This window comes from Schistocerca americana, chromosome 3, assembly GCF_021461395.2.
Source record: "Schistocerca americana isolate TAMUIC-IGC-003095 chromosome 3, iqSchAmer2.1, whole genome shotgun sequence".
Lineage (NCBI taxonomy): Eukaryota > Metazoa > Arthropoda > Insecta > Orthoptera > Acrididae > Schistocerca > Schistocerca americana.
In genome coordinates this window covers 165641213-165665486 of record NC_060121.1, presented here as the reverse complement: position 1 = coordinate 165665486, position 24274 = coordinate 165641213, and positions in this window count along the sequence as shown.

Sequence of the window (24274 nt, the reverse complement as noted above, 5' to 3'; positions counted from 1 at the left end):
GCACTTCGTTCTTGATCGTCCACTCTTATTATTCCCTCTTGGTTGTTGTACATATTGTATATGACCCGTCTCTCCCTATAGCCCACCCCTACTTTTTTCAGAATCTTGAACAGCTTGCACCATTTTATATTGTCGAACGCTTTTTCCAGGTCGACAGATCCTATGAAAGTGTTTTGATTTTTCTTTAGCCTTGCTTCCATTATTAGTCGTAACGTCAGAATTGCCTCTCTCGTCCCTTTACTTTTCCTAAAGCCAAACTGATCGTCACCTGGCGTATTCTCAATTTTCTTTTCCATTCTTCTGTATATTATTCTTGTAAGCAGCTTCGATGCATGAGCTGTTAAGCTGATTGTGCGATAATTCTCGCACTTGTCAGCTCTTGCCGTCTTCGGAATTGTGTGGATGTTGCTTTTCCGAAAGTCAGATGGTATATCGCCAGACTCATATAGTCTACACAGCAACGTGAATAGTCGTTTTGTTGCCACTTCCCCACACGATTTTAGAAATTCTGATGGAATGTTATCTATCCCTTCTGCCTTACTTGACCGTAAGTCCTCCAAAGCTCTTTTAAATTCCGATTCTAATACTGGATCCCCTATCTCTTCTAAATCGACTCCTGTTTCTTCCGTTATCACTTCAGACAAATCTTCACCCTCATAGAGGCTTTCGATGTATTCTTTCCACCTTGCTCTCTCCTCTGCATTTAACAGTGGAATTCCCGTTGCACTCTTAATGTTACCACCGTTGCTTTTAATGTCAGCAAAGGTTGTCATGACTTTCCTGTATGCTGAGTCTGTCCTTCAGACAATCATATCTTTTTCGATGTCCTCACATTTTTCCTGCAGCCATTTCGTCTTAGTTTCTCTGCACTTCCTATTTATTTCATTCCTCAGCGACTTGTATTTCTGTATTCCTGATTTTCCCGGAACATGTTTGTACTTCCTCCTTTCATCAATCAACTGAAGTATTTCTTCTGTTACCCATGGTTTCTTCGCAGCTACCTTCTTTGTACCTATGTTTTCCTTCCCAACTTCTGTGATGGCCCTTTTTAGAGATGTCCATTCCTCTTCAACTGTACTGCCTACTGCGCTATTCCTTATTGCTGTATCTATATCGTTAGAGTTCAAACGTATCTCGTCATTCCTTAGTACTTCCGTATCCCACTTACATAGCATCATATTATTCGTCATTGAAAAGTTCTTAAATCCATTATGTCATGTGAGCTTTTCCCTCAAATGGTTGTAGGACTTACCGGCGTGAACAATTTCCTTTGAAAAATATTTCATGAGTTACATAAAATCACTTTACAACAAACCACGTAAAATCTGCTACCATCCGTATTATTACTTAACAAGGTATAAAACTGGAATGAAAGCTGTATAATACTTTTATTATGCTGTTTAATTCTTGTCATATGTAACACTTAGACACATGATGGCAGTGAATCCGTTTTATGTTCTTCCGTGGAGGTCATCCCCTGGCCTTCAGACCGTAATGACGGTGATATGGGATGGGCAAGGATGTTACGTACGATGCATGTTCAATAATGCCACCCGTTCTTTTCTGAGAGGAGTTTGGTTTTATTCAGGATTCCGCTACACCATATTATTCCCCAGTCTTCTGGCAACCAAACTCTGCTTCTTAACATAATTTCCGTTCAATGTTACAGCCTTACGCTACTATAGTGGAAGAGCCTGTACGCCCGCATAGTACCACGCTACCGGTCAATGTTGGAGTCAACGTCTCGCAGCATCAATAACTTCCCATCATCCACGTACTGCTGTCCACGGAGTGCATTCTTCACTGGGACAAACAGACGGAAGCCTGTAGGTGCGAGATGCGGACTGTAGGGTGGATGAGGAAGAAAAGTACAATGAACGTTTGTGAACTCCTCTCAGTTGCGCAACTTGTGCGCGGCTTGGAGTTGTCATGGGGAGGGAGACGCTCGTTTGCGTTTTGATGGCAACTATCACGCTGTAGTCGTTTCTTCATTTTCCTGGGGGTAGTACAATAGTCTTCAGAGTTGATAGTTGCACCAAGATGGAGGGCATCTTGTAGCATAGCCCCTTCAGAGTCCCAGAAAATAGTCGTCATGAGTTTACCGGCTTAGGATGCGGCACTTAACTTTTTCTTTGAAGAAGAGGTGGTGGACTGTTCTTCCTCATACATCCTACCCGCTGGATCCGCACCTTCAGACTTCCATCACTCCATGGATTGCTGTTTGGTTTACAGTTTGAAGTAATGAACCCATGTTTCTTCGCCTGTGACGATGTTCGGCAAACGATTGTCACTATCAGCCTCGTAATACGCCAAAAATTCCGCACAGATAGTCCTTCGTTCCTCCTTACGTTCTTCGGCTAAGCGGCGATGAATCCAGATGGCACACACGTCTGAGTACCACAGCTGGCGGATCGGTGTGTCGGCACTACCAACACAGAGTGCAGTTGTGGAGCGAGGCCTTTGATTGTGATCCGTCGATCACTTCAAATGAGAGTGTCCGCACGTTCCAACACTGCACGAGTCACAGCTGGGTGCAGCCGGAGGACACGAGCGAGATCGGACCGGTTTCCACGTCTTGGTTGTGATCTGAGACACCTCACTAAACGACTCACCGAGCTTTTGTTCACTGAAATGTCTCTGTAAACATCGGAAATTTTTGGTAATATCTTATGTCCCTAAGCCTACACACTACTTAATCTAACTTAAACTAACTGACACTATGGACAACACACACCCCCATTCCCGAGGGTGGACTCGAGCCTCCGACAGCGGGCAGGGGGGGGGGGGGGGTGACCACACGGACCGTGACAAGAGACCCTCGATCGCGCGGCTGCGCCTCGCGGCCCTGTAAACGTTCTACAATCGTATCTGCGATGCTATGGTTTTTCACGAAAAGGAACTCAAGGACAGCTCTCTACTTGTAACGCACCTTCATTGCAGATGCCATTTTAAATGCTACGTATAGCGCCGGGACCCACAGGAACTTCATGAAATCATAGAAACCAAAGCGATGATATTCCACGATGTGCCGCAACAAATCACGCATTTTTTCAACAGAAACTAGAGGAGAAAAAAATGCGCTGCGTTGCTTACTGAAAACCCGTCGAATCTGAAACAATACGGTAGGTGCTGGTACAGAGGTATTTTTTTCATACAGCTTCGACTCCACAGGCTTTGCAATAAAAGCAGTAGAATCTAATCTCTGTACTGGAACCAAGGTAACAGAAGGGCATTCCAGCTCGACCCCTCTGTTAACTCGAGGGTTCCACTTTCAAAAGCTCTTTTAAGAAACTTAATTAAAAGTATAATAGCATTTGCTAATTCAACTCTGTTATCCGAAATAAGAGAATGTGCCGGGTGAGAGAAAGAGAGTAGTAATGCGAAATGTCGCTGGGGGCGGAAAGGTATGCAAATAAAACCAGTGCAGCCGCCATTGTTTACTGCGGCAGGCAGCCCGCGAGCAGAGACACAGACACGGTGGGCGGGGCGGGGGGTGAGGGAGAGGGGGGTGGGGCACCTGGACCTGCCGCGTCCTCATGCAAAACAAGCTCTTACTGCAGGAGCAGATCTCCGGCGGATAATTAACTCACCCAGCCCCCTATTTCCTTGTCTGGGTTATCCCGGTTGTAGAAGAAACGTTTGTGTTTGTAACGAGATACCGGCCTCATCCCCTGTCACACCATCTACCTCGCAGGGTGAACGTTTGTCACAGTCTTCTGAATTCTCTATTGACTGCGAATTAGCACCATATCATGAGAAGTAATGTTGCGTCAACACTGTATCTATGGATCGTCTCAGTGAGATGACCATTTCATGAATAGTCCACGAGTTCTATAGAATTGGGCACAGCGGCTGTAATATAAAAATGTAACATAAAAATCACATTATAGATCTACAACTCCCAAAGACAAAGTTGAAACGGTCCATTTGTTTGGTAATAGTTAATAGCAGTCTACGATAAGCGTGTGACGATGCTTTTGTGAGTCAGAAAAGATGCGGAAACTCATGGTACTGATCACCTAGAATGTCAGCTATACTTATAGCCACACAAAAATGTGCGATAGTGTAGAAAGGGAGATCGTATTCTCCCGTCTGGATCATGTAATGCCACATATTCTCGCCCAAGTAGTCATTCCAGTAACTCCCAGTCCAAGCAGTCTCACACTCTGGTCAACACGTTTCCCCTCTCCTCATCAGGTGGACAACAAAGCACAGTATCAAAGTATCAAAAACTCAGTGGCAGAAAGACCCTGGTGGACTACCTTAATTTACATTTAGGTTGCACTTTCCACTACACATTTAATAACAAATACACAAAAGACAATCTTGGTTAATATATTTCTCTATACATATATGAGTACATAAAATCATAATGTAATCATTTAATTGGTAAACCTCATCCAGAATATTTAACGTCTGCACAATTACAGTCGATGCAAATCAAGAATCACCAGAACACAGGCTCATTTAAATATATTTAATGTCAGTTTCACATGTAATGTACTGGACATTTACACAATAGTAAACAAATCTTTAAATACGTGGGTTGGAAAAAAGTAGTGGCAACGCTGCTATAATTCATAACAGAGTTACTTACAGATGTTCATCTTATTACATTTCCTCAACATACGCTGAAGAGCCAACTAAACTGGTACACCTGCCTAACATCGTGTGGTGGCGCCGCGACCACGCAGAAGTGCCGCAGCACGACGGGGCATCGTCTCGACTAATGTCTGAAGAAGTACTGTAGGGAACTGACACCATGAATCCTGCAGGGTTCTCCATAAATCCGTAAGAGTATGAGGCGGTGGAGATTTCTTCTGAACAGGACGTTGCAAGGCATCCCAGATACGCTCACTAATATTCATGTCCTAGGAATTTGGTGTCCAGCTTAAGTGTTTAAACTCATAAGAATGCCGCTAGTGCCACTCTGTAGCAATTATGGACACTTGGGTTGTCGCACTGTCTTGCTGGAATTGTCCAAGTCTGTCGGAATGCACAATGGACATGAATGGATGCAGGCGATCAGCCAGGACGTTTACGTGCACGTCACCTGTCAGAGTCGTATCTAGGCGTATCAAGGGTCCCGTATCACTCCAACTTCACATGTCCCACACCATTTCAGAGCCTCCACCATCCTGAACAGTCCCCTGCTGATATGCAGAGTCCATGGATTCATGAGTTTGTCTCCATTCCCATTCACGTCCATCCACTCGATACAATTTTAAACGATACTCGTCCGAACAGGCATGTTTCCATTGCCGGCCGCTGTGGCCGAGCGGTTCTAGGCGCTTCCGTCCGGAACCACGCGGCTGCTACGGTCGCAGGTTCGAAACCTGCCTTGGGCATGGATGCGTGTGGTGTCCGTAGGTTAGTTAGATTTACCTAGTTCTAAGTCTAGGGGACTGATGACCTCAGATGTTAAGTCCCATAGTGCTTAGAGCCACTTCTTGTGTTTCCAATCATCAACAGTGTTGAAGGGGCCCAGGCGAGGTGTAAAGCTTTGTGTCGTGCAGTCATCAAGGGTACACGAGTGGGCCATCGGCCCCGAAAGGCCGTATTTATGATGTTTCGGATGAATGATTCGCTCGCTGACGTTGATGGCCCAGCGTTGAAATCTGAAGCAATTTGCGGAAGGGTTGCATTTCTGTCACGTTGAACAATTCTCTTCAGTCGTCGTTGGTCCCGTTCTTGTAGGATCTTTTTCCGGCCACAGCGTTGTCGGAGATTTGATGTTTTACCGGATTCCTTATGTTCACGGTACACTCGTGAAATGGTCGTAAGGGAAAATCCCCATTTAATCGCTACCTCGGAGATGCTGTGTCCTATCGCTCGTACGCCGGCCATAACACCACGTTCAGAGTCACTTAAATCATGATAACCTGCTATTATAACAGCAGTAATCGATTTAACAACTGCGCCAGACACTTGTTGTCCTATACAGGGTGAAAAGTATTTAAACCGACAAACCCTGGGAGGCTGTAGGGGACTTCAAAAGAAATATTTTTCCCTAATGTCATTTTTTCCTATGAGTATTATTTAAACCGGCGGAGGCCGTATTACGCTCTTCAGTTGTTAGAGGCCGTAATACGATCTTCAGTTATTAGAGGGCGTATTACGCTCTTCAGTTGTAGGCAACTGCTGTCCACCAGTGTGGTAGTGCATTGTCTCTGTTTACTAGTGGAGCGATACACCTGGAGTGAGTACACTGATATGGTTCGGGCGAGCTGCACACCGGGTTTATCAACAGCAATATCCTAATCGCCGTATCCCGCGTCATACGACCTTTGCTGCTGTGTACCAATGTCTGCGTGATACCGGGTCATTTAGCAGATTACCTGGACAGGGACGCCATCGCACGGTAAGAAAGCTGCAATTTGAGGAAGCTGTCTTGCAACATGTGGAGCGGGATTCTTCAATCATCATTCGTGCAATTGCACGTAACATGGGGACGAACTAGACGAATGTAAGAACAGTCCTTCGAGAGCAATTGTTACGTCCATTTCACTTACAGCGTGTCCACAACCTGGAACCAGTTGATTATCCAACCAGAGCACAGTTTTCGCAGTGGTATCTGGAACAGTGTGAAATGCATCCTACGTTTCCATCTTCTGTGTTGTTTACCGATGAAGCAACTTTCGGGCGTGATGGAGTCTTCAACACGCACAATTCGGATGTTTGGAGTGAGGATAACCCACATGCCACAGTTACTAGCGTTCATCAACTGTGGTTCTTCGTTAATGTGTGGGTCGGTGTTGCTGGGGCCGTATCTGCTACCTAGGTCATTAAATGGCAGGCCCTATTACAGTTTTCTCGCCAGAGCATTGCAAGAATTGCTGGAAGACGTACCGGTCCCTACAAGACAACGCATGTGGTTCCAACATAACGGGGCACCGGCACATTTCAGTCGTCATGTACGTCGATTCCTTGACCGACGGTTCCCAGAAACGTGGGCTGGCAGAGGTGGTCCTGTACCATGGCCTGCTCGATCCCAAGATATGTCCCCTCTGGATTTTTTGTGTGGGGAGAGATGCGCAACCTTGTTTACAGAACTCCTGTAGCATCATAAGAGGATCTGGTTGCCCGGGTAGTAGCAGCAACAGGAACAATTCAGGAAACTCTGGGGGTTTTTGCCCGTGCCAGACGGAACATGATCCGACGGTGTAACTTTTGTTTACGCGTCAATGGAGGCATTTTTGAAAATCTACTGTAATTGAAATTCGGTTGTGTTAATGTGTTGTCTCTTGGTCATAAGAAAATGGAAAAGTGTTTGTTGGTTTGTCGGCCGGTGTGGCCAAGCGGTTCTAGGCGCTTCAGTCTGGAACTGTGCGACCGCAACGGTCGCAGGTTCGAATCCTGCCTCGTGCATGGATGTGTTTGACGTACTTAAGTTAGTTAGCTTTAAGTAGTTCTAAGTTCTAGGGGACTGATGACTTCAGATGTTAAGTCCCATAGTGCATAGAGCCATTTGAACCATTTTTTTGCGAAATTAATTAAACCTACTAATATATCCACCGTCCGCGGATAGGAAAATCTCAGAGTGTGAGTTATACCGTTTTTATTTAAACTTAAGTCTTTCTTCAAAATTTACAAAACAATATTCGTGAGGTAGGACTGATCCTCCATGCCTACCACTAACTAAATCAGAGATTCTTCCAAACATAAACTGTCTGTAGTAACCATACAACTTCACCAAACCAAGCCCCGGGCGTCTCGTGAAGAGCGGCCCAGAGTCCACGTTCCCGTCACCAGCGTCCGAGGACGAGTAGAGGCCCTGCGAGGATGGCTCCGGTACGCTGGCGGCGGTGGATAACGACGCGGCGGCTACGATGACACCAGTGGGCTCGCTCGGCGCGAACTGCCTCTCCACGCTCCTGCGCCAGCCTAAATACTGCTCGGCGCGTGGATATGGCTGGCTCTATTTGCAGTCACATGTCGAGCGGAAGGAAAGAGGTCCGCGGCTGTAGCTACCTATTGCGGCGCCGTGGACGCCTCCTGGTCGTCTCTGGGAAGCTCTGTGTTTCCGGGACGACCGGCCAGGCTGACCCCTACTCCGTCCGGGGCCACCTGTGCCGGTCTGCTTCACGGGAAGCGAGAGTTGCAGGCGCTTAGTCTGGACACACTACCTACATAATTAGGGTTTTGAATCTTCAACCATTAAGGTTTTACATGCTTAACACATTAATTCATATGTAATCATATGTTTGATGCCGCTTCGTTACTCGTGAGAGTTCAATTTTTTAAAGAATCGGTTATTTGATTTTTTGGAAGGGGGTATGGGAGTTACTGGTTTATTCCTGTTTCACATGAAACAAAAAAATCAGCATTAGTGCTCAATTTCAGAGTCGATTACCTAAGTGGGAAATTGTAATTGAAGCACTGAGAGCACAAGCGGACTAACCCACACTTTTTGTGCATTTGAGGTATTGCCATTATGTGATAACAGTATACGATTATTATGCAATGCCTCTTGATCTGTTCGTTTATCTGAATGTTTGTCTCTTTTTAGCAACGTACACATTGCTGTTGCATTCAACCGCCGACAGACACCTATAAGAGCAAGAGTGGACTATGCGTCATAGTCCATTTGTGCTCGGTGCTTCTCGTCCACTATCACTGCTCGTGACGCCTGCGAACGAAAGACTTGTGTATCCAGCGTGGAAAAATATATTGGACCAGTGACCACGTGGAAGTGTATGTCAGTTGTTCAGCACGGAAACCCCTGCGAAAACCGTGGAGGAGCAATTGCAAAGTTATTTGTTGTTGTGTTCCTTTCTTTTGTTTGCGGATAAGATTGTCGAATGTACGCTAACATGTTCATATTTAAAGACGTCCAGAGGTATCTCGAACGGTGAATTTTTTCACAAAATGGATGTTGTTTTCCACACGAAAACACAATTAAATACAAACAATTATTTGTTGCTATATTGTGTAATCGAGTAACGATCACTTTTAATGTAGTGTACAACAATATTTTACCGCCCCCCGAGTCGTTCTGTACAATTGCTTCGTCTGTGGATACCAATGCCCACGTTGAAAATTACTGTCCTGTAGTTAATATTACGTTGAGGGATATTCAAAATGTTAAAATGTGTGGGAATTCCTAATGGACCAAACTGCTGAGGTCGTCGGCCCCTAGACTTACACACTACCTAAAGTAACTTATGCTAAGAACAACACAAACACCCATGCCCGAGGGAGGACTCGTACCAGCCCGTGACATGGCACCTCAAACAACGCGGCCACTACGCGCGGCACATTGAGGGATGTATACTTTTATTACAGAGATGTTTGCGTCCGATGGTGAAGCGCCAAGAGAAGCGAGAGCGAGGACGGCTGCAGCAACAACTTTTCCAGAGGACGTGCCAGAGACAAACGACGATGCCGTGATACGGAGCCGAGGAAAGAAGCGCCTTAGAAACGAAGATAAATGGCTTCGTAACGTTAGAAAAGATCGGAGAGCTCTAGGTCAATAGTATGCCAACCGAAAGGGTAACCTTGTACCTCGAAAGGAATTGAGGACAATCAGCGAGTTTTCGTGCAGGTATGAGTGCCACAAAAACATCATCGAAGAACGGCAGGAACAAGTGTTCAATGAGTTTTATAATTTAGGCAGCCATGACCTGCAGTCGGCTTTCCTGTTTACCATGATTAAAGTTGTTGATAAAGTACGGTCTTATATACGTCAGCAACATTGACGCAGGGAGAAGACAAAATTGCACTACTTGCTCAATTCAAATGGGTCTGAAACTAGAGTGTGCAAAAGATTCTTTCAGAATACTTTAGCCGTATCTGCCGGAAGAATTGATAGGGTACTCAAGAATAAAAGGGGAAAAGCAACCCATCCTCGTGATGGTAGAGGTAAAGATGAACCCGGTAATAAAACACCTCCCCATAAAGTTGATGTAGTAAAACGTTTCATAGAAAAATTTCCGGCCTATGAATGCCATTATGCGTATCATGAAAAAAAACGGTAGAAGGAATATAGGACCAGACTTAAATTTATCAAGAATGTATTCACTGTAAAGTGCAGAGGAGCAAATGGCTGTTTCTCATTTTATTTTCCGCAAAATGTTTTACGTAAATTGCAATTTGCCATTTCATCCACCAGTGTCCAACTCTTGTCGAATATGGGATGCTTTGCGGGTAAAAATAACAGATGCCGATATTGATAAGGAGAGAACGGAGTTGATTGCAGAACCTGAGTTCCATCAGCAAAAACCTGAATATGCACGGGCAGGTTTTCAGAGTGATACATTGCTGAGCAAGTCAGATGGTAAAGATACAGTGGTAACATTTGATTTGATGAAAACTTTGCCTACACCGGCCATCTCAACTGGAGTTTGCTATTACAAACATCAGTTGTGGACATATTGCTTTGGCATCCACAGTATGCACAAAGATGATGCATACATGTTTCTATGGAATAGATCCACTGCGTCGAGAGGGCCACAGGAAATAGGTGCCTGTTTGCTGTATTTCATACCCAATTTTGTCAGGACTGAAAAACTGATCATGTACTCTGATCAGTGTGGAGGCCAGAATAGAAACATAAAACTTGTTGTACTGTGCCAATACATTGTAAGCAGCTCAGAGTTATCTGTGAAGGAAATCATAAATTTTTAGTTAGTCAGGATTTTGGCTTGGTTCAGAAGCGAAAAAACTATTTTCCTAACATTTACCTCCCTGAACACTGGAATGCTGTGGTAGCGAGTGCCAAAAAAAAGGAATTCGTTCAAGGTAATCAATATGAATGCGGAATATTTCTTTTCAATAAAACAACTCGAAAGAAACATCATGGATCGAAAAATGTCTTCTGCAACTGTAAAGTGCAATGGTTGAACAAACAGTGGCTGCGGTTTGAAGCAACAAACGGATTCAAAATATGGTATAAATACTCGAACCAAAGCCAAAAGCCATTCCAGGAAATTGATGTGGCCAAACGAACATCCACATGTATCAGGAATCTCGAACTGCTTTATCGTAATGGACATGTAATTACAGAGGCAAATAAGAATGATCCGCTCACTTTGGTTCCGGATGTACCCCCACTTCATCATGATTTCTACAAAATTTGAGAGTGTCTTCAAATGCTGTAAAAACATTGCCTGTGGATGGTTTTGAAATGCAACATGGTGCTTAAAGTTATAGAAATGAATATAAAGTGTTACTTGTAATTCGTAGAATGGATAATAATAATGTATACTATTATCACATGCAGTCTATGACGGACTTGTGCAATGAACAGCATGAATAATCAGCGTAGTAACGGACCTGTCATTAAGAATGTTCAACTACTCGGAGCGAAAATAGACTAAGTCACAACAAAACTGCTAATGTTCTGCTACATAATTAATGTTTGTAATGTATCTATGTCAGAATATTGTTCAATAAAACCATAGTTACATGGTATGCATGTTAAAAGGCTGCAGTGCATCACGGATAATATTCTTTGTGAGCCCTTATTAATAGGCCTGTTTCCTCCATATTGACTTCCCCGTGGTTAGTCCACTTGTGCTCTCAGTGCCTCAATTATTCCATGTTTGTACTTGACTGTAGTAGCAAATTCCAATAAACACTCTAAAATTAATGTTTCTAATGAGTCTGCCTGGCAGATGGAAACTGTGTGCCACACTGGAACTCGAACCCGGAACCTAACGTTTCCCAGGCGTTGTTTTTCCTACTGAGCGATTCAAACACGACTCACGACCCTTTTTCACAGTATTACTTTCGTCCGTACCTTTCTCCTGCTTCACAGCAGTTCTATTACATACCTTCCTAGTCCAACAGGACATGATTAAATGCTTAATATAAGTTCCCCTACGGCAGAAGCCATAACAATACGTTCACTCTTCTTACTTCCCCATACTTTATCCAAACCTTCCTTCCACCCACCTTGCTGACAGCCCTGAGATAGAGAAATAAATATAATAACAAAATGGCAGTTTTCGTCACAAGTAGACATGGAAGGTATTATTTAAATGGTTCTTTTACGTTTGGTGGTAACGTGTCAACCTGGAATCAGAGATTAACCAGGCATGAAATGAAAATCCGAAAGTCGCCTAAATCGGCTGAAGAAAACAAACTGATATCCGTTGACCCGTGTACGATGGTAGTACTGTCGGGCAACAGAGTCGGTTGCATTCAGATGCCACGAATGCTGCCGTACAGGTTTGGAAAGTTCGGCTTTCCTCAAGGTATGGCGATCGTTAGTTGAATCGTTCAGCATCGGCCTTCATCCCGCCCATACGGCAGCTCTCAACAGAGACTGCCTACTCGCACTGGTTCCTCCAACCAAATGTTGTCACACTCCCTCTAGGTACTTTCTCGAACTTAATTGTTACATCCAAAGCTTCTCTGAACGACAAGTTCTGCTTTTCACCTGGCCTGCCCTTTATAGACATTTAGGAGTTCTGCAGCTCTCAGCAGCTCCTCATCTTAATATTTTCCTTTTGAAGGCCACGTTTACAACTTCAAATGACAATAAGCTCTGACGATAAAATGCTAGTCACCTGGTCAAAAGAGCACACTGGTCACTTTGGAGCGATGTGCTTAGTGTAAAACTAGTACTAGGAGCTCACGTTGCTTTCCACCACTGAAGTCGTGAAAAGGAAATAAAACTTCTGTGTCAGTCATTGCTTGGAATCAGCTCAGTGAGATGAGTCGACCTGAAGACGTAATAGACGGGGAGAAAAAACCACCCAGTATCAGAAAGTGAATAAAGGCGCCTAATTAACAGTGACAGTCGGACGTGTCTACAGGCAATGGTGTACCATTCACAGGCAAGTATTTTTCCGTAAGCACTATGGTTGTTAAAATATCGTAAATGACAGGGGTAAGAGGTGGGTGTTACGCCTTGTCAGTGACGGTTTCAAAGCTGGATGAAAATATGATTTTACTATTTTGGTATTCGCAGTTTAGATACATGATAGAAATATTTTTAAAAAATTTCAGGAAACAATTAAAATCTTCTAAAAACATTTTGGTAGGCTCATTAGCTGTTGGCAGTTTCTTTATTTCAGGATGATACACAACCACCATGGCTGTGATGTAATCGCATACTCAAGTATATGCATCTACGAAAAACTATATTCATTAGATGTATAAAAATTATAAAAATAACGCCATTAACCAGAAAGACAGCGGAACAAATATAAAACTAATTTAACTTCGGTTTGTTACAATTACACTGTCTCCCAACGTTCGTGTGGCGTTCAAATTGACAGAACCGCGTAAACTGGACTGCTACAAGACGAAACATCAAAGATTCCAACAGGCAAAAAGGCGCACGCAGTGCACATGAGCACTGTGAGCCGCAGGAATGAATGCAAAAAATAATAAATGTGACCCGGGAGGAGAAGCATACGGAATAAACCATCGTTTGGGAAGGAAAAGTAGTTCACCAGTGATGAAAACTCAGCAAATGCCTGCTTTTTCTTCTTCTTCCGTATCCGGATGCACCAATTATATCTTCCCTTCCCAGTGCTTAGCAACGTAGTTTGCTTTGCCATTGACTTTCAAAATATCATCTTTAGTGCATGTCATAGACAAGTCTGGGCAGATCAGTAGGTGGTCCAAGTCCTGTATTGCTCCGCATTCACACCTATCGCTATCACTGTAACCCCATTTAAATAGGTTTGATTTTCACCCAGTTACTCCAGTGCGCAGCCGGTTTAATGACCTCCAAGTTGTAAAAGGTAGTTGAAATCCTGCAGATCCCTCCTCAAGTAGTTCCATTGTGGAGTGTGCCACCATTTCTTCCCAAAGAGATAGCCGCCTTGCGACGGGCTTGGTGGCAAGCTCTTCAGTAGTTTCAATGAAACTCCTGCAGGATTTCAGCCGGACACGTTGTTTTCGGTGCTTATGCATTAGGTGTCGAGGATCATTCTTTTGTTTTGATCTTTCGATCTCGGCGGCTACTTGTCTGCGGATAGTGGGTGGTGCTATGCCTATGATGGGATAAATGATGTCTGTGGGAATTGGTTTGAGGCATCCTGTGGCAATACGTACAGTTTCGTTTACGGCGACGTCAACTTGCTTTGTGTGAGCAGAGTTCCTCCAAACTGGCGCCGCTAAAGCGACGTAATGGAGACGTGACTACGCCTGAAGTAGGAATGCCAGACCACCAAACAACGCAGTTGACGAAACTGCAGGCGCGTAGTGGCTCGAGAGAGGCGGCCAACAAGAAGTACGGAATATGCCGCTAGAGGATGGTAGGTAAAGATATTCCTTCCATCTCCACCCACTCTATCGGTGAGCCGTGCTGCGGCTCGCGTCGTCTGTTGGAGGCCAGACCATATCGTTTAGTTGACATGGTTGCGGTTGTTTGTCTTCTTCTCGTGTTGACTGGCGCCACTTGGTTTCGCAAGCGTTGCCTGTCGGCTAGTGGCAGCAGCGGCGGTTATCGATATGTGGTAACTGTGGCCCTCTCTTTGGAGCGACGTTGTTGTTCTTCCGGGATGTGTGAGCGTGCAGTTCGGCAGGGGGACACAGGAGGAGCCAGGTCCCCGCCGTGCCAGAACACGCCAGGACCACTGGCGGCACGCATGGACTGCCGGATGGAAGGGCTATGATCACGAGGGTGCACGACCTCGTCGTAAGCCGGATCCTGCGAGCATTAAGTTAAGCGCATTTTGACTCAAGTAGAGAAACCTCCACCATTGTGAGATCTTGCGATTCTCCAGTGTCTTGGGTTCGTGTTACTGCTCATAGTGTTGCTGAGGCGAAGAGCAGCTAGTGGAGTGGTTGGGTAAATCGGATCTGATAAGCTTTCCTGGACTTCTAATTACTATTCACTGCGTTCAGTTTGTTAGTATTTGTTAAGTTCAACCAGCGGTATTTTTCCTGCCTCGTGTCTGCTAACACCCCAGTTACCTGCCCTGGGGGTGTATGTAATGGCAGTGTACATTTCCTCGCCTTGCTGCTGCTGTCCAGTGAGGCGTGTAGTTTGACAGCCTTCTTAATTGTAGGTTGGTTGGCGATTTTTCTACTTTGGCGGTAGTGATTCCTTTCTCATTCCAGGCGCTCTAAGCACAGTAAGAGGAGTCCACACAGCCAGTTCCGGCTTTGGCGTATTTTTAAATCATTGCATTTGGTTTATTGGACGTCAGGCAGCCTCATCAAGATTATAATTCGTCATTCTTTAGGCTGCCACTAGTCTGAGTTACCACCTTGTGAAGTGAATGCAACTCTTCGCTACCTATCTCATCGTTCGCGAAAGTGTTTTTGCCGGACCTACTCAGAGGTCGATTCGTGGTGCACCGTTTGTGACTGGCTGTTGTGTTTTATTATTGTATTTGCTGATTTATTGTATGTTTCTAATTTTTTATATAATTGCCATTCTTCGCGTTACAGCAGATTTAAATGAGTGTGATACCAAGTTTACCATCATTTTGTCTCACTCGTTTGGTGACCAGTTGCCTGTCTTTTTAAATTAACCTTTGCTATTCCATTGCAGTTTTAAAACATGTTTGTTAAACTTTTTTATAATTGCCGTTCTTGGCGTTAAAAGCCTTCAATCGTGACTGTGGTTACTTGCCTTAAAATTTTGATTGCGATCACATTGGCTTGTTTTTAAACATTATTTGTTGTGTCTGTATTTTATGCTCATTTGGTAAATTGTAACGCACTGTAAGAACTATTAATTACACAGTTGTTTATTCCTTCATTAATAACGTGTGGTTATTTGCCGGCCAGAGTGGCCGTGCGGTTCTAGGCGCTACAGTCTGGAACCGAGCGACCGCTACGGTCGCAGGTTCGAATCCTGCCTCGGGCATGGATGTGTGTGATGTCCTTAGGTTAGTTAGGTTTAATTGGTTCTAAGTTCTAGGTGACTCATGACCTGATTATGGCCTCGTCCTCAATCGTAACCAAATCCTGCCTTCCTTGACTCCCAGGTTACAATCGGCATATTTCCGTACTTCTTATTGGCCACTTGTGTCCGGCATTTTTTTTTTTTTTTGATATGTTACAATACAGCATCACCGGTCTATTGCGGTCTAATTGTGTTGGTGAGGCAGTAAATTTATCCACAGGGCAGTGACTGCGTCACTGCAATTCACTTTGGAGGTGTGGCGGTGGGACTTGTAGTCCCGTACCACCCTCTGACGGTGACAGTACTACATGAGTCAGGCAGAAAAATTTTGCCTAACGTGGGCAGGTATGATTGGAAAGTATTGGACGTAGAATGGGGGCTAGTCCCGCCTAAGGATACGTCCGTGGTGGGCGTGCCAGACCTATCGTTAGTCATGGTCGGAATCCGATTCCTCTAGGATGGTTAGGGGAACCGGATGTCGATGCCAGCGGCGTGGAAGTGTGGTCCCAACGTGGCGTAACCCGTGTACAGTGTCCCGTAAGGCATCCACTTTCTCATAGAGCCGCCGCGCGTCTTGAGGGGGACGATAACCGCTTCCTCGTGGAGAGTGACAATTCTCGTGAGTGGCGGGGCGTGCAGGCTCCACCTGAGCACCTTGTTCTGCAGGCGCTGCAACGTCCGCATCCTGGTGACACTAATCGTGGCCCATGCAGCAGATCCATACGTGAGGGCAGGCAGGATAACTGTTCGGTAAATGCGGAGCTTGGTATGCAGGTTAAGTTCCCTACTGCGGAAGAGCGGGTACAAAGCCCTGGTTAGCTTTTGCCCCTTGTTGGTGACATACTCCGCATGACAGTGGAAGAGCAAATTGTGGTCCATCTGGACCCCGAGATAGGTGGTTGTCGGGGACCAGGGCACCTGCACGCCTGCAATCGAGATATTGCGGCGGAGGACTGGGCGCCGTTTTGTGAAGTAAACTGCCGTAGTTTTGGCGGCATTGAGAGCTATTTTGTTTGTCCGGAACCAGGTGATAGTGGCGTCCACCTGTCGCTGGAGGCGGGCGACGACGGCGTCAGTAATGCGGCCAGTAGTGTATAGTGCTGTGTCGTCAGCGTATTGTGCAAGGTGGCACTCGGGGATGACCGGCATATCATTGACATAGATATTAAAAAGGATGGGAGATAGCACTGATCCTTGCGGAGTGCCTGCCGACAAATGGCGAATGCCAGAACGCATTCCCCGTTGAGCCACTAGGAAAGTCCTACCACGGAGGAAGTCATCCACGATCTTGACATAAATATCTGGTATAGCGGTCTGTGTCAGCATCTTGTGTACGAGGTTGTCTTGCAAGATCTTGTCGTAGGCGTTTTGCAAGTCCAGAAAAACGGCAGCTGTCGACTTGGCAGTGTTGAAGCCTTTGCTGAAGTGTTCAGTGATCCGTAGGACCTGAAGTTCAGCAGAGTGGTGCGAAGTGAATCCAAACTGTTCAGGACGGATTGTCCCAGCTGCCGCAAGAGGTTGGGAAAGTCAGTGAAGGATCACAGATTGAAGGACCTTCGCCATAGTGTTTAGGAGGCTGATGGGCCTGTTGTTGGTGGGGACCGTAGGGTCCTACGTGTCGGCAATTTCAATAACACAAAGGAACTGCAGACTGCGACTGCGAGTGGGATTCGATTTAACTCAGCGGGAAAACCTGAAAATTTGTGCTGCACCAGGATTCGAACCCGAGTCTCCTGCACACTAGGTAGATGCTCTGACAACTAAACCATCAGAGCACAATGGTCAGTCATTACCTAGTCTTCCTACTTCAGGCATACTTATGTCTCCACCATACGGCTTTTGCGGGCGTTGGTTGAGTTTTCCATGCTGGACTCGCATTCGAGAGGACGACGGTTAAACACGCGTCCGGCCATCCTGATTTAAGTTTTCCATGATTTCCCTAAATCGCTTCAGGCAAATGCCGGGATGGTCATTTGAATGGGCACGGCCGATTATCTTCCCCATCCTTTCCTAAACCGCGCTTCTGCTCCGCCTGTAAGACCTCGTTGTCGACGGGACGTTGAACACTAATCTCCTCCTCTTCCTCCTCTTGTTGAGTTTTCATCACTGGTGAGTGAGTCTTTATATTTTTCTTTCCAAACACAGGCTTATTCTGTACAGTTTTCCTCAAAGATCGCACTTCATTTTTAGGTCCGTACCCGTGGCTCACAATGATCATGTACACTGCCTGCGCCTGCAACCCATTGGAATTTTTGTTGTTTCATCTTGTAACCATCCAAATTAGGCGATTCTGGCAATTCGAACGCTATTCGGAAGTTGGGAGACCCTGTACTTTTAACGAACCACTTATGTATTCGTTCTCCTGTCTTCACGGTTAATTGCCTTATTTCTATCATTATTATACCTTATAACTCATATTATGCTTGCTTAATGCTTAGTTCCTGTCGTTCCCTCTGGAACATAGGCCCGTGACGAAATTCCTCCACCTGGTACGACTTCTAGCAAGTCTCTTCACTTCATTCCAGGTCTTCCCATCCCCTGCAGCTTCTCTTTCGATCGTCCTTTTCCACGTCTGTTTGGGACGACTACATTTTCTAACTCCTTGAGGGTTCCAACCCAAAGCCATCCTTTCAATAGCTCCAACTGGTTCCCTCAATGTATGCCCAAACCAGTCCCATTTTCTTTCTTTGATTTGTATATTGATTGTTTGCTGATTTCTCTCCATCCAAAGATCTTCATTTTTCATTATATCTGGCCATCTCACATTTAAAATACGCTGGAGAAGGCGGTTGATAAAACCTTGGAGCTAATTTTTGATGTGGTTAGTCACCTTCCAAGTTTCGCAACCATACAACAGAAAAGCCTTCACATTGCTATTGAAAAGCCAGAGTTTGGTCTTCTTTGAAACGTTCCTATTTCTCCAGACAGGGTACAGTTGTACAAATGCACCATTTACTTTGCGGTTGCGACTATGGACGTCCTCCTCAGCGCCTCCTGTAGTCGTGACTATACTTCCGAGATAGAGGAAAGATTGTACCTGCTCTGCGTCCTCTCAATTAATGGCCAGCCTATTCGTGATGGTCGAATTTATCCGCATTTATTTGGTTTTGCGAACTTGTATCTTGAGGCCTGCAACTTCCGCCTCTCCCTGTAAGGTAGAGGGTGTGTTGCCACTCCGCACTTTGTTCCAGAATAATTCTGAGATTACTAATAAGGTCCACACAACTTCAATGTTTTCTAAAACTCGCCTGCTCTCTCCTCAGTTGTACTTCCACAAAATCCTCAATGCGGTTTGAAATTATTCTCGAAAGTACCTTATTCGGTACTGACAATTGGGTAATGCCCCGCCAGTTGTTGCAGTTAGCAACATCTCATTTTTTGGGTATTTTCACGATTATACCTCGTTTCCAATCTGTTGGCAGTATCTCCTCTCCCCATATCTTCTCTAAGAGGATGTTCAGTAACTCGACAGTGATACCCAAATCTGTTTTCAGCTTCTCAGATGTTATATTATCTGGTCCTGGTGCCGTCCCATTCCTGATCTGCTTCAGTGCTATCCGAATTCCTACTTTCGTGGGTGCATTGACACCAATGCTGCGACTAGGATCATTGTATTCTGTTTGTTCTTGTTCTTCTACCTCCCCACCGAGGTCTCTATTTAGAACATCTTTAAAGTTTTTCCTTCCACCTACGTGATTGTGTAAGTAGGCTGTTTAGGTTTTCTTATTGGTAACGCCACGTAGCGCTCTGTATGAAAATCACTGGCTGTGCTGTGTGCAGTCTGTGGCTAGTTTACATTGTTGTCTGCCATTGTAGTGTTGGGCAGCTGGATGTGAACAGCACGTATCGTTGCGCAGTTGGAGGTGAGCCGCCAGCAGTGGTGGATGTGGGGAGAGAGATGGCGGAATTTTGAAATTTGTAAGACCGGTTGTCATGAACTGCTATATATATTATGACTTTTGAACACTAGTAAGGTATATACATTGTTTGCTCTCTATCAAAATCTTTCATTTGCTAACTATGCATATCAGTAGTTAGTGCCTTCGGGAGTTTGAATCTTTTATTTAGCTGGCAGTAGTGGCGCTTGCTGTATTGCTGTAGCTTGAGTAACGAAGATTTTTGTGAAAGGTATAGGTTAATTAGGTTAATGTTAGTCAGGGCCATTCTTTTGTAGGGATTATTGAAAGTCAGATTGCGTTGCGCTAAAAAAAAAAAAAAGAATATTGTGTGTCAGTTTAAGCACAGTCATCTATAATTGTTCTAAGGGGACGTGTTTCATAATTGTTCTTTATGAGTAGTTAGTATCTACCCTTTGTTGTTCCTTATTGGTCGGTTCCTCTGGAAGCTTTTCTTTGGGAGCATCTTAGTGATATATTCATATTATACGTCATAAATGTATTCACCCGAGAAAGGGAAGCCAGTTGTGTATGATCCTGTAATAAAGTAACTACTAACAGCTTATGCGGCAACCAAAAAACTTTTCAGAAATTTTTAATGGTTTCTTAAATAATTTTAAATATTTCTGGCTCCAAATGCTGTTATCAGAGAATTCAGTGCCGTCCGAGCTAGTTTCTCACCGAACACTGCGAAGGGAGCTATATCCTATGATGATTTTACTTCGACACCTCGCAAAGGCCATTACACACAACGACCGGATTGCACTGCACGTCTTTAGTGGGCGGAACAATACAGGAGCTGCACAGTATTCAACTGGAGGCTCGCAGTGTAGTGCAGCTGGTTGTAAGATCAGTAGTCTGTTTTCTAATTGTGGCGTAGAGTGCACCGACAACCCAATGACGCATACTCTGTGGGGGCCCGGGACGGGGGTGTACGCCAGACCATAGGGAGCTCGGCAATACTTTAATGATGTTGTTTGTACCATGAATGGGGCCACATTCTGGTTACCGAAAATGACCCAAGGCGATTTATTTCAACATTCTTGGAGACCAGACGTCGTCCGCCTTTCTACATCATCAAGTTTAGTATGCTGTGGATACTCTTTTATGTGCAGGATGACATCGTATTCACGTGGCTGCACGCTCGAATTCTTGCTTCAACAAATCCTCAGGACCGTAGGCTAGGGAACGTACCGCATGTAATTTCGTGATGTCTGCTGCAGGTTACTGATTTTTTTTCTTATCTGCGCCTATAAGAACCTACTCGGACGTTCATCGGACTTGGTGCAGTCTGCTCTCTGTATTGGACTGTTACATTACGATCCAACTGTACGAACGGAATGGTTTCGCAGATGGTGGTTGTCCTCAAAATTTCAGCGACAATCACCATATTCACCGCCGGAAAGGAACAAAATTAGGTCATGTAGCAATACCCGGCGATGGTCAGTGTGGCATAAGGAAAGGGTGTACTAATAGTCACAACGTTTCATGATGTAATGCTCTGGGACACGCAAATGGTCAAATAACAATTCGAGGAAATGAAGATAAACCTCGAATAGTCGTTTATGACCTTAATTTGTTGACTTTTAACTGTAACACCAACATCTCCACTTAAAAATAAAAGTGAAGGCATTGAAGGGAAAATCACCTGTAAGATCTGAATAATAATAAATAATGTCTTACTGGAACAGGTAACGCAGTTTCAGTTTCACAGCTCAGATCGAACTGACGGATGACATCGAAAAAATACAAAGAATGGCAGCTCGTTCTGTATTATCGTGAAATAGGGGAGATAATGTCACCGACATGTTACGTTAATTGGAGTGGCAATCATTAAAACAAAGGCGTTTTTCGTTGCGACGTGATGTTCTCATGAAATTTTAATCACCAGTTTTCTCCTCCGATTGCAAAATCCATTCTGTTGGCACCCACCTACATAGGGAGAAATGATCATCACGATGAAATAAGAGAAATCAGGGCTCGCGCCGAAAAATTCAAGTGCTCGTTTTTTCCGCACGCGTTTCGAAAGTGAAATGGTAGAGAGACAGCTTGAAGCTGGTTCATTGAACCCTCTGACAGGCTCTTAATTGTGAATAGCAGAGTAATCACGTAGATGTAGATGTAGATACAGGGTGACATTTCGGTAGTGCACTTGATAAGAAGATCTTTAAATTTAACGCAACCTGCACAAGAATTATAAATATTCAATAAATAAAAGCTAAGAAAGAGACACAGATGAACTTATACAAAATTATCCCAGCACCTATTACGCTCAATGGACCGGAAATCTGGGTTCCCACGCAAAAGGATAATCCAGGTTGCTGGAATGAGATCTTTATTTTTCGTAAGATATGGCCCGCAACATACCACACGCTTTAATATGACATTTTGAAAAGGAAAGCTTCAGAGTATCTGCAATAAGTTTAATATTCCTTACGACTTAACTTTTCCAAAAGAGATCTCTCCGTGTTGTGTTAAATGGGGCATCACAGAAGACAGCTTCAGAAATTTAGACATTATAAATGAATTAGAATGTCACTGAATGCATAATAAAACAGGTCTAAACAGAAACAGAATGCGGGAACATATTAGCTAGAATTCATCAAAATAGATTCCCAAAACAAATTCTTCAGTATGATGACTGAACTTTATAGGTGGAAACAGGTGAAATCAAATAATCCATCAAAGAAGATGATGAAGAAATCATTGTCCTCAAGAAGCTGCTTGTGAAGTACGAGTGGTTTTGTTGCTCTTTTTTTCAGCAGAATTTCGGCGTTCGTACCTAAAGATTCGTTGAAAAGTTAAAAATCACACAAACAAATTTATTGCAGATTTAATGTGAATCTCACATATTGACACACACTGGAGCACAAAATTTATGAAATTATAGTTTACCTTCGCTCAGAAAACAAAAAGGCAACAAATTTCCCTCATGCGATGCAGTGTCACTGAAACCCAAAAGATGGACTCTCAGGATTCAGTTCTCAAATTTAAAACTCAGGCCTTCAATGTCGACAAATATTTGTCCAGCCAAAATTGATTAATCGTTTCATTAAACATAATTGAAATGAAAGAGAATTTTTTGTTTGTATGGGCTCACAGTCACTACAGATGTATTGAGGGAAGTCATTGTCCTACGTAGGATGCGTTTTTAAAATAAACACCTTATTTCATGCTTTTTTGCGTTGTGAGCTAATTTCGCTCCCTTGGTCATTTTCAAGCTACGTTCGTGACAGTGAGAAACTGAAGCCACATACATCATCTTCCACACATGGGAAAGTAACATCTAATGGTATCCCTAATTTGCCTGTGAATGTGGTGGTAACGGCCACAACTTTCGCAGATGTGAATTCAGAACGTAATCTGATAAAATCCAACCCTTATTCTGGTCTTTGTCGATGTGCCAGCGTAAAACACAAAAATCCATTCGTTTTTACACGTGTTAACTTTACACTACATGCACCAGGGACTCACACGAAATCTGAATAAGGATAATAATAAGAAAGGCACCTGGTGAGTCTAGAAACATCAAAAGCTATCACGATCTCAATCTTCGGCACATCCTACCTGCATTTACATTCTTCAGGAACATATTGAGAGGTTGACACCACAACGAGGAATAGTTGCTAAGGCCGCTTCTGCGTATAAGTTATGTTTACTAATTCTGCGTTGCCGGCCGATGTGGCTGAGCGGTTCTAGGCGATACAGTCTGGAACCGCGCGACCGCTACGGTCGCAGGTTCGAATCCTGCCTCGGACGTGGCTGTGTATGATGTCCATAGGTTAGTTAGGTTATTGTAGTTCTAAGTTCTAGGGGACTGATGACCTTAGAAGTTAAGTCCCATAGTGCTCAGAACCATTTTTTAATTCTGCGTTTTACCGTTTGTGACTGCCGCTGCCTGATATGTATACTAAATTTCTATCGTATCTGATGACTATTACGTTGTACTCCATTATATTTCAAACTAGATGCACGATATGTGGGAACAATAGAGTTTACTTTTAATTATAAGATTCTGTTCCCTAAGGTATGACGAAACCTGCACATCAGAAGCAATTTACTGTAGGTTGACTGTATTATGCGTTACTGTTTCCTCTGTCCTCGGTCTTTTATTTTTCTGTGTCCCCATTTTGAAACTAGTTTCATTTATCGGAAATGAAAATTGCGTATTTTATTTATTTGCTTGGTACAAATGTTGCCTCTAGCAACATTAGTAGAACACGGCTTCTACAGTAAAAAATTGCATAGGAAATTAACATTACTGACAGAACCGCTAAAACACGGACTGCAATACAATTCGTACAAACCAACTCTTTACATTTCCGAATTTTTACCATGCCATGCGCGAACTTGAATAATTCCTGGACATAATGGAAACGGATAACGTTACAAAGTGTTTTTGAAACCTGTATCAGTTGTTGATCATCTCTCTCTCTCTCTCTATCTCTCTCTCTGTCTGTCTCTCTCTCTCTCTCTCTCTCTCTCTCTCTCTCTCTCTCGCTCTCTCTTTTTCTCTCTCCTCATCCGAACACGTCTCGGAAGGCCCAACGGCGCCGACCGACCG